At 39.1% G+C, this 12,281-nt stretch overlaps 1 long non-coding RNA gene across 2 annotated transcripts in view; it reads right to left on the reverse strand.

The window, feature by feature from the left end:
* The window catches only part of LOC116099357, a 71,651-nt gene extending 70,525 nt beyond the window's left edge, over positions 1–1,126 (reverse strand). The window contains exon 1 of one of the 2 annotated variants that reach the window (XR_004122228.1): positions 811–1,126. This is a non-coding gene — a long non-coding RNA (uncharacterized LOC116099357). The remainder of the gene's footprint in view (positions 1–810) is intronic. The other variant, XR_004122227.1, reaches the window with a different exon arrangement.
* Positions 1,127–12,281: the final 11,155 nt, after the last annotated feature.

Below are 12,281 nucleotides of genomic sequence, written 5' to 3' on the forward strand. Positions count from 1 at the left end.
ATATCTAAAATAAAAAAAAAAAAAGAAAAAAAATAATAGAATAAAATGAAGGTAAGATAGCCTTTCACTCTAGACAATTTTGTGATTTCAGAAGTATTGTAAACTAAGAATTTCCTAGATTTTCTGATTAATTCAGCTGTCTTATACAGACTACCCCTCCGTATGCCCTCCAGTTTTCTTCATTAATATTTGAAGCCATCAGAAAGAATATATAAAATTATATCAGTCTTGAGCTCCCAGGGTCTCAACCACCAACCAAGGACTGCACATAGAGGGGTCTGATTGTTCAAGCAGCATGTGTATGGTAGAGGATTGCAAAATCGATCATCAATAGGAGGAGAGGACCTCGGCCCTGTGAAGGTTCTGTGCCCCAGTGTAGGGGAATGCCAGGGCCAGAAAGTGAGAGAGGGCGGGGTGGCAGGCATGGGGAGGGGGGAGGCAACAAGGGTTTGTTTTTGTTTGTTTTTTTGTTTTTTGGAGGGGAAACTGGGAAAGGAGAAATTCGCATGTAAATAAAGAAAATATCTAAAATAAAAAAAAATTATATCAGTCTTAAAGAACAGCCTTTATTTACCTATTTTTAAAGCATTGATTTTATTTTTAGTTGTGTGTATCTCTGTGTGTTAGTATGTCTGCGCACACATAAGTGCAGTGCCTGTTAGAGTTCACAAAAGTTCAGAGGTTAGATCCTTCAGTGCTAGAGTTATAGAGAAGTGTGAACTGCACATGTGGGTTAGGGGAGCTGAGCTGCAAAAGCAGTGAAAGTTCCTATCACGCAAACACATCTCCAGCCCCCAGGAATGGCTTTACCTTGAGGAATGATCAAAACCTTCTGGCATTAGGCAGGTATGGCTTTAACTCCTGGCTCTGCCATGCTGATCACACAACCTCACAGTAGTTACTATAGTACCCTGAGAATGTTTACCCCTCTGTAAACTGGAGTGAATCACCTCTAAGTGTGAGAACTCCTCTCTGGAGGCCCCTGAATCCTCCCAGGTTTCAGTAGACATACAGATTGGTTGTTTTGTTTTGTTTTTCAGTTATGACTAAAAAGGCCTAAAGGAATCATTTTTTAAATCCTCTAATATCTTAACACATTTTAATAAATCATACAGCATATACTTAAGAAAATATTACTATGATACCCAATCTAACAAATATAATGGGAATTAAAGTAACAATGAGTTATACAAAATGATTCCTTTAACTTCACTACGGAATTGTGGCAAGAAAGGACAGTTGAAGAGCAAATGTGTACCTCAGACCAGTCTGTCTGTAATTACACACTCTGCAAGAAATGCATTTTAAATTGTTGTAACCAGCACATATTAACAATAAGGCAAAGTCTCCAAACTGAATATTTAAGTAAAAGTTCAGGAAGATTGTTTGTGAATAATGAAACACCATTTCAAAGCCAGAAGCAAACACTACAGCCTGGCTCACTTTATAGTTCTCATGTTATTAGCTCAATAGATTGATTTAAAAATCTTTCTGATCTTTTTCTCTCAGTCAGTGAAAGCAAATTCTTGGAAGCAGAAAAACCTACAGGGCCTTTCATTTCCTATTAAGTACTGTCCACATACATAATATCAATAAATTATGACAGCCCGGAACCCACTGTGAAAGCCCTTATAGTGTATTTTAATGCCTTGCCCACCACATGCACAGAACAAACACCAAATTCATCAGGAGTAAGATTAATCTTAAAAAGTAAGAATAATCCAAGAACCTGGCACTACCAAATTACTTTAGTGCCTTCTCAGTTCTGACTACTTCTAAAATCACAAAACTTTATTCAAAAGTAAATACGATCAACTTATGAGGCATGAAGAGTGATTGCTTCAGCCCTTTTCATTGTCTAGAATAGTTCAGGCAATAATGGTAACAATGCTTACCGATTTTTTGAGAGTTTACAGTGGTCCTGAATCACTGACTGCTGCATGTAACTTATACAGACAACGTCACAGAATCCTTAAAACAATCCCAAATTTAAAAACAAAAACAAAAAAAAAAACAATAAACAAAAAACAAACAAACAGACAAACAAAAACTAATCCCAAATTGCAGGTGAGGAAACCAATATTGTGTGAGATCAAATAATGTGACAAATCTCACATTAAATAAATAATGAAAACTATGGATAAAGGATTAGAATTTAGCTGTGCCCTATAACGTTCATTTATGTACATTTATTGTTTAAATAGCTATCCTTTTTCTAGAGAAATGTCACTATAGTAGAAAAATGACTATGAATCTTTAGGCATTTTGCCCATTAATAGATACAAGTAATTTTTCTCCCTTTGAGTCTAGGTTTGCCTGGTATCTTGTTTGACTCATTGTGATGAGGAGTAACTGAGCTGCTTCAGAGACCAACCCCAAAGAGAGCTGCTTTTGCAATCACAGGGACATCAGAACACCCATGTTTCATTCCACAGTGGAATTAGAACTCAAAGCCATATAGGAGTCCACATGGAAAAAAACAAAGATGTATTCAAGAGTCCCAGTAACCATCAGCAAATGTGACTTGGGCTAACATCACTGTAACCCAGATCAACACCACAGGAGCAAAAGAATGAAGCAGGAAAGAGTACAGTCAGTTCAACATAGAGAGAGGTAATTCATGGTTAGTGTTGAAAAACGTTCAGCTATTGGGGGTGGAGGTATAAGCAATATGAGATAACCTACAGATTCTCAAGATCCTTCCTGAGAAGAGACTGCTCAGTATAGGAAGACAGAAAAATGCAACTCAAAAAAGAGAACAGATGGTGAATTGTTTTTCTGTTGTAGGCATTTAACACTCAGAGCCTACCAAAGGCTCAACTACTGATGTACTGAATCATCTGAGATATTTACAATGTTTTTGAACAATTATTGTTTTAGGAGAATAAAAGCACCTCTAATTAATCATAAAATATGATCTTAAAAGAGAGACAATGTGGCAGCTTCACCCCCCAGGAACAAACTTGGCAATGTCTTTTACCTTCTAGTTGAATGCTCTCTTCTGTTTCCCACCTACACACTAAAATCAGAAGAAACCCTGGGACCCTTTTCTTATACATTCAATTATGCGTTCATTTATATACTTACGAAGCAAGATTTTCCATTGTGGATCAATGCCTGTGTTAACTTTGAAGATTATATATGAAATTAAGATGCTCTTCCTTCCTACCTTCAAGATCTTTGGTTCTAAAGAAGAAACAATTTATTGCTTGATTAATTCCTGCTCATTCTCTAGAGAGTAAAATGGAAGTTAGAAATGTTAAGGGTGGTAGGCAGAAGGCAGTAGAGGTCTTGTCTATATTTTCAACGTTTGCAGTTAGTAATTTACAGAGTAGATTATAGGATATATGCACTGCATTTATGTGCTTTTAAGGGTTTAATTTTTATTTTATAACTCTATGGATGTATGCATATATGTGGAGGTCCAAGGTTGTTGGGTGCCCTAGAGCTTGAATTACAGACAGCAGTGAGCTACCTAATGTGATTTTTGGGAACTGAATCTGAATCCTTTGCAAGAGGAATGAGCATTCTTAGCATCCTTACCTGCTAAGCCATTTCTCCAGCCCCTGTACAGAGTTTTGTAATATTTTATTCTACCCCCTAGAATATTAACTGCGAAAAATACCATGAAAGGCAATGTATTCAATTGCTTTTGCTCCCATGCTTAGTTACCCATAACCATATGCACAGTTACCCATTGCTTAACCTCTGTGAGGCACAATTGTCTTAAATGCAAAACTGGCCTAACTGAGGCCCTCCTGGCCCAAGCAATGATGTTGTGTGCTTATGCTAACAATGAGGTAATTTACAAAACCTTGGTAGTGGGTCAGTACTTACTTACATGGTAATCTTATTCAAACAGGGTTGCCTTTTCAAAAGCAGTACTGTATGCACATATAAAGAAAAAAACTAAAATCAACTAATAAAAATTCTTACCCAAACTTAACCATGTCTGCATGTTCTTTCCCACATTATAACAGGTGATCCTGATAGAACTGAAGATCGTCACACTATACTTTCCTCAGAGATGAGCATGGGACTCCACTGAGTCAAAAATCTTTCTTCCAGAGTTCTTAGATTTGAAACTGACAAAGGAAAAACTTGGATTTTGAGTCACTGGCCAGTATGATATTTATCAAGCATAGTCAGTCCTATTTCGCCTGTAGCATGGACAAGTCAGTAGTTTATAAACAAGCATGACAGTCCCATTAGAAAACAGATGAAAGACAGAGAAAGCCTGGACAACCTACTTCTGATCTCTGGATCCAGCTGCACCTAAAGCCATTATGAAAGTTAATTTTCTCTCTCTCTCTCTCTCTCTCTCTCTCTCTCTCTCTCTCTCTCTCTCTCTCTCTCTCTCTCTCTCTCTCTCTCTCTCTCTCTCTCTCTCCTTCCCTCCCTCCTTCCCTCTCTCCCTTCCTCCCTCCCTCCTCTCTCCCCCTCTTTCCCTCTCTTTTTCTCTCCTTTTCTCTCTCTGTCTCTCCCTCCCTCCCTTCTTCCCTCCTTCTCTCTATTGTTTCTGCTTCTCTCTGCATGAGCCCCTTTCTCTCTTTTTCTTACTCCCCCTCTCCTCATGGCAACTCCCCTGGCCTCAATCCTTGGGGCCAGTGAACTCCCCAGAGATCAGTTATCCAATAAACCTGATTTAAATATAATCTTTTTTAAAAAGTTAACTTCAGAGATAGGCAAGCCATCAGAATCACTTTTACTATTCCAATAAACAGAAGTAGGGTCATGTTCATTTCATCCAAAAGAGTCTTGAGTAAAAATAAAAGCAAGGTATGAGAGACATGCAGTGGGAGTCATCTGAGATATTTCAAGTTTGTTTACACAATTAAATCCAAGCAAATAGAAAGCATCTCCTATCATAAAATATGACTTTAGTTAAAGCTAGAGAGACAACATGACAGTTTCACACTAGGTCCCAACTTGATGACAGCATTCACCTTTGAGCTGAACACTTGGTTTCCCAGCTCCACACTGATACAGGAAGTATCTTGTCCTCACGTTTAAATTCTCATTTCACAAAATGTTACCCTTCAGAATGTAGACATGAACTGGAAGACAGGAGAAAGGGCAAGAAAAGGAAGATAAATTTTAGTTTGTCTTTCAGTACTATACTTAGAACCTCTAACCTTCAGGAAATGCTCTGAAGTCATGAGCCCAGAAAGCCGCATTTATTATCATTAAGAAAATGTAGCTAGGGCTGGGGAGAGAGCCCAGTGGGTAAAGTGCTTGCTATGCAAACCTCAGGACTTTAGTTCAGCTCTCCAGCTCCCACAGAAAAGCTAGGCACAGTAACATACACCTGGAATCCCAGCCAGGAAAGATGGGGTAAGGCTGATCCCTGAAGCTCTCTAGCTGGGCAGTCTAACCAAAATGGTGAGGCTCAGGTTCAGTAAGAGACCCTGTGTTGAAAACAAAGGTAAATTGTGACAGAAAATACCTAATAGCAACCTAAGACCTCTATATGTCCTTTCACAGGCACACACAACTCTCCTTCATACATGGAGACCCTCAGTTACATACACACACACACACACACACACACACACACACACACACGCATGCATGTATGCACACACAAGGACTAATGAACCTATCTGGGCTTATTGGCCCACACCTATAGTCTTAGCACTTGGAAATCTGAGGTCGAGGACTATACTGAGTTTGAGGCCAGAATATGCTATTCAGTGAGTTCTAGGACAACTTGAGCCATACAGTAGAATTTTAGTCTTAAAAACAGAAAGAAAGGAAGGACAAAATGGAAGGGAGGTAGAAGGGAAGGAAAGGAAAGAGAAAGCAAGAGAGAGTAGGTTAACATACTGAGTAAATTAGAATAGAAAACAATACTATGTTCATAATCTATTAAAATTAAATTTATATGTAGAAACTACCACTATTAATTTTCTAGACCTGTGTAACAATAAAGCCAGGTCAAAACAGTCACCTGCTTACTTATGCCTCAGGCATGCTGCAAAAGCACCAACTGAAAGCTACTTGTTAATTTCTAGTGAAACAGTCTTCTGCCTTGAACACTACCTGAGGCCCACACCATCCGCCCATTTGTCTTCTGCTTGCCTTGCCTTTCCTGTGCCCTCAGACATCAAAGGAACATGACAGCGAGACAGAAGTGGTCTGGGCTCTTACTCTAAAACACCATATATAGCAAAGGAAGCATACTAGAAAACTGGCAAACACTGTGTCTGAAAAATAATTACTTGCTGTAGGGGAAACCGGGGTATATTTTATTCTGAATACTAACCCAAAGGAAGAGTCAGACTTGGGGGATCATTACCTTTGCTTACATCCAGAGCTACCTAAAGCTGAAGAAAGGATGCTCAGTAGACAACCATTGAGTCCTTTTTATCCTCACACTGTCAGAGATGAAAGACACCCCAAGCCTCAAGTGCAGCGGAGCTCCAGGCACTGACTGTTTCAAAAGATAAAAATCACCCCCCCACACACACAAAAAAAGAAAAGACTGCAAGTTCACTTTGAAATATGGATAAAAACCAGGCTTCCCTGGGTGGCTACTTTCTAGACACAAATGCTTTAAAAACAAAACCAGGTTGTAATATTTGTTAGGATGACTAAAAAGCCTCAAGCAGCACTGTCTCTTTATGCTCAAGAACATCATCCCATCTCCTTGCACCTTCGAGGCAAATGAGGGCAGAGTGATGAATGATGGGAAATTTGTGGCAAGAGCAGAGATAAAACCTTAACTTTGTCAAGTAGTACACAGGGCCCAGAATAGAGGAACATCAAAGGTAAGAAGAAGTTCTGGGCTCTTCTTGAAGTTTCTCAAACTTTATTAACAGGGATCCTGCAAATTCATTGCAGTATTTGTTTAGTACAAATACTTCCTTCCATCTTGGTCTCTATTGTAGGTCCTGTGGGTGCATCAGTGAGCAACACAAAAAGCAAAATAAACAAACAAAAACTGTGCTCATGTTACACTGTGAGGGACATTGAGAATATGGGCTAACAACAAATTACAATAAATACTATACAAAAAAAAAGGGGTTGTTTCAGAGAAAATAAACCAGGAAGGAAGAACATGGGACGGCAGATGGGGTGATGATGGGCTTATGGTTTTAACTTGGAGTTCAGATTTGAAGAAAAGTGTTAGGAGTGAAGAGAAAAGGCTAGGATTTGGGAGGAAGGATGGGAAAGGCAAGGGTAAGTTCAAAGGTCACAAGGAAGGTTCAAAGGGAAACAAGGAAGACTCACAGCTGATGCTAGAGGCACATCACGGTGACAGGGCTCAAGATGAGGTCAAGGGAGGCATTTGGAACTAGGTTATGAAAACGTTGATAGGATTCCATCTTTGTTTGGATGAGGGACATCCTTCAAGAGTTTTAAGCCAAGGTCTAATGTCTAATGTGGCTGCCTAACTGGGAAGGTAGGAGCAAAAAGAATAGTTAAGAGGACATTAAAATCATACAGTTTGAGAGTTCTGGGGAATTCTGTCTGCATTTCAGTTTCATCGCAAAATCACTATTTTCTTTCCAAAAATACCAAACAACTTCACATAACTTTATAGTAGAATTCTTCCAATCTTCTCTTTATGCTATGATCTTACTCTAATTTATATCACAGCAAACCCCCAAATACATTAGTGTTTTGACTCTAAAGGACCATATCTTCCAATGAAATATAAGAAACTTTAATTTTTTTAACCTATGTATACTTTATTATTTTTATTAGATATTTTCCTTATTTACATGTCATACTATATCTCCTTTTCCAGTTTCCCCTCCAAAAAAAAACAAAAAACAAAAAACAAGAAAACAAACAAAAAACAACAAGAACAAGCCCCTGTTTCCTCCCCTGTCCTCCCAGAAACTTTAGTTTTTGATTTTGTTCTCAGGCAAAAAGTTCCACTGCTGTATTTTCATATTTTCCACTTATTTCTTATTCTGACCATAAGTAAGTGTAATGTATGTGTGTTTGTGTGTCTGTCTGTGTGTGTGTCTGTGTGTCTGTGTGTCTGTGTATGTGTGTGTTCACATATCTGGGTACACACATGTGTGCAGGTACACACAAGTACAAATGTATCTGTATGGATGAAGGTCAGAGGACAGGCTCGGGTGTCATTCCTAAGAAAGCCTTCTCTTTTTGTTTGAAACTAGGTCTCCCACTAGCCTGAAATTTCACCAAATATCCTATGCTTGCTGGCCAGGAAGACCCAGGGATCTCCCATCTTACCATTGTAAAGATTTTAAACCTGCACCATTCTGCCTGGCTTTTTTTTTTTCCTTCAAGACTGGGCTTCTTTGTGTAACAGCCCTGGCTGCCCTGAAACTTGCACCAGGATGGTCTCAAATTCACAGAGATCTTCTTTCCTCTGCCTTCTGAGTACTGGGAATAAAGTTGTGCACAGGCCTTTTTACACTGGCTCTTAGACTCAAGTTCAGGTCCTTGGTTTATGAGGCAAGTGCTTTACTGACTGATCCCATCACTCCAATCATTCTCTTAAACCTTGAAGAGATTTCTAAGAGCTGGTTTGAAATCCTAGTCTGCTAGTTCCATCACTTCTATCATTGCTAAATCTGAAGCCATTGTGTGATTTGTTTCTTTGTTTATTCATTTATTTATTTACATTTGCTCTTTGTCAGGCTAGGAAAGAGGATCATATTTTTTTGATTGGATCATTAGCTTATTATCTTGTTCTAAAAGGTACAAAAGTATGTTGGTAAAGATTTCCTGCAAATAGGTGAGTATTTGAAATTTAATGTTTATGCAATGTGAAGATACACCTAGCATAACTTTTATTTTACAGTCAGTATAATCTTCCTAAAACATAAACCTCAGTGAGGCTCCTCTGAGCACACAGGTACTTGATACAGTCAACTCAATATAGTTGAAACCTAAACAGCTCCCATCTCTGTGTGAGATCTGGGAACTACACAGTTCACAGATAACTAGACCATTGCCAAACCTTCTGCATTTCACCACATGCAGGAACATTCCAGAAGAATTCCATGCATGTTTTTGGAGCCATCTTACACATTATCCCTTCTCTGATGCTTCCTGCCACAGGTTCAGTGCCCCAACACTCCACAAGTTCCAATACTTATCTCTTCAACTCAGAGCTCTGTGTTAGGCTTTGCAGGGTTTCCTGTCTCTGTGGGACAGTCCAGAAAGTGCCTGCAGGCTCAAAGCTGGAACAATGTAGACTGGTGTCACCATGTGTCTTGTCTTCTCCCAGGAAGCACAGTCCTACAGTGTCAGTTCCCCAACAGCCTGAAATTATTTTAACACATCTCCTGTTTTCTGCTCATTTTTTTGATCCCTTAAATAATAGGAAAGCAAGAGTAAACCTATAACCCGATGCATCTGTCCACAACTTTCTCATTTAAAAATAAAGCAACAGACACTCAGAGAGGGACTGCAGCTCAGCCAAGGTCATACAAGTACTCATTTAGCTTGGGAAACACATTTTCTAACTCTAATCATGGTGTCTTTTCCCTCTGTTTATATACTTCCTCCTACATTACGTACATACTACCATACATATATATATATGTATGTATGTATGGTAGTACATTCGTTTCCCAGAACTTCAATAACAAATTATCACAAACTGAACAGCTTAAGTGTATTCCCTCTCAATTGCGAGAAGCAGAAACCCAAAATCAAGGTATTGACAATAGTATTCATTCTTGATGTTCTGAGAGAGAAAATACTCTATAATTCTCTCCTTGCTTTTGTTGGCTACTTACCACTTAGGGCCATTTGACTTATAGATAAAGCATTCTAATTTCTGCCTTGTCTTTATGGACTTTTTTTGTTTATGCCTTCAACTCTTTGTCTAAGGGTGATGATCACTTAAATTAGGAGCTATCTTCTAAAGAAAGATGAATTCAATTCTGGGTCTTTCATGGATCTGCAAAGACCCTTTTCTCAAAATACAGTCACATCCCCAAGGTATTAGAGATTAGGACTTGGGCATGCCTTGGTACAACTTGACTAGCAAAGGGTAAGAAAGCTAGATAATACAGCCAGGTCATGTTCATGATTTGAAAATGTACACCTCACAAACAAACAATTAAACAAACTTTGAAGCTGATTCCTGCTGTGTCTATTTTAGAGATTTGGGGAGAGTATCCAAATGGAGAGCTAGGAATATGAGGAAAAGTACAAACATGGACCGTGTTCCATTTTCTCTCAGCCTTACTGTGTTACTCACCCACACCTTCTCACTGCTTCCTGCCTGGCTCAGAAACACCACTGTTAACTTGGCTCAAACTCCTAAGATGTGACAAGAATCATTGTTTTCCTTTCATCTAACCCTTTCTTTGTCTAATAGACTTATCAGGCATGATGGTAAGCTTGAGTCCTAAAATCAGAGGTATAGTAAGACAAAACCTGGTGACAGACTTTATCTGTGACAGAACAATATCATTTGTGTAATAGGTGTATTTACTGAGAGGTCCCAATGCAAATTTGACCTTTAAAAGGGAGGTTTGTTATGTGGTGTCTAATTATTATATAACTGCTAGTTCTCTTCCCAGGGACCTATGTTTTTCAAATGAAATCTTTTTAAATGTTTTTCCAACTTTCTCAGCAGGTTTATACAGTATGTCCTGAGACAAGTAAGAAGGAGATTTATCTCATAAGAAAAAAATAGCAAATGAAACATAGTGATCAGGTAGAAAGGGCACCCTTAACAAAATCAAGCCAGCACCCATATTTCTCAATATTAATTCATTTAGAAAAATACATCTAGAATACATCTAGAACATTACCGACAGGGCCTTAAATAATCACTTAAAACTGCATTTGCTGAGAAAACAAACCTAGGATGGAGCCCTTGGAGCTTTAAATAATGGTCCGAAACTTCATTTGCTATGAACATCCACAAGATTGTAATTAGGAACACATCTTTAAACCCACATTTCACCTGGGCTATAAGTCCTACTAGGCACTGGACAGAGGCAGTTAATTTGGTTTGCTTTATGATCTGGACCAAACACAAACATTAGGTGAGGTCGAACAGAACACCCACTGGCAGTCCTCACATCTCTAAAGCTGATTTAAAAGAAACTGGGAAATTGAGTTGAATAGGAATCACACAAACAAGGTTCCTTTGTAATGAAAAAGAAAGCCTGCCAATAACAGTCTCCATTGTGCCAAAGATACCCCAAAGTGGAATGGAATATAATAGCTGACAAATACAAGTGCCCCCCACGACAACTTGGCAGAGGGAAAGATGTATAAGAATATGGACTTAGTACACATAAAATTAGAATCCTGGCTAGAAAAGGTACTCAGTGTAAGACAATGAGATGTAGACAAAGGAAATTATATACACAGCCAAAGTAATCAGAAAATGAGCCTAGTACCAAGAGCATCATAGAACACTGCTCAGGAAAGGAAAATAGAGATTCAATACCTCAATTTATAAATGCTGACAAGCATGGGCAATCACATAAAGTTACAGTACTGGAAAAACTGTGAAGCACGTGTCACAGCCTTTCCTTCACCAGGTGTGTGTGTGTGTGTGTGTGTGTGTGTGTGTGTGTGTGTGTGTGTGTGTTGTAAGGGGCAGACTTTCTCCAAGCCCATACCTGGCATTCCTATTCTTCTTTTCCTCATATTGACTATATCTCACCCTCTCCCCTAATCTGGTATTCCCATTAAAGTCAATTAACATTATTTCTCCAGGGCTGGTTTTTCTGAACTCCTAACTTAGAGTCAATGGCTTATGTTTGTGTTGTACATGAATCTCACATTTAGCATGTGAAAAGGGGAAGTCCCAAAGTCTATTCTTCCCAGGATGGACCTGTTCCTCCCCAGCTCAACTCTAGCTGCCAGACAGAATGGACTCTCACCTGACCAGTACTTATAGCAGCAAGCCAAGGCATAAAAGAGAGAATAATATTTTCCTTATCCTGCCCTACATTGAGTCTGTTGGTAAGAGCATTCAAAGGTCTCTGTCCATTTTCACTTCCATATTTGTCCTCTGTGCCACGGATACTTCTCATAAGCACTGCCTATTAACTTCTCTCTGTTATGATTTCCTAGACTAAGTTAATTTGCCATATGGACTTCAGAGCAATCTTTTCAGAAAATTCCACTTAGAAAGATAGCCAGGCCTCTCCTCGCTGCTCACAGGGACCGACATCATTGGCTGCTTCCTTCTCACTGCGTGACACCCTCTACCTTGACCCCACTGTTGGGGCGGTGCTACGCTCTTACGTCCTTCACATTTTCTCCACTCAAGAGCCTCTGTGCATGCTGCTCTCTTTCTTGGGAGTGTTCTTTCCAGTTTG

Source organism: Mastomys coucha, unplaced genomic scaffold, assembly GCF_008632895.1.
Source record: "Mastomys coucha isolate ucsf_1 unplaced genomic scaffold, UCSF_Mcou_1 pScaffold20, whole genome shotgun sequence".
NCBI lineage: Eukaryota > Metazoa > Chordata > Mammalia > Rodentia > Muridae > Mastomys > Mastomys coucha.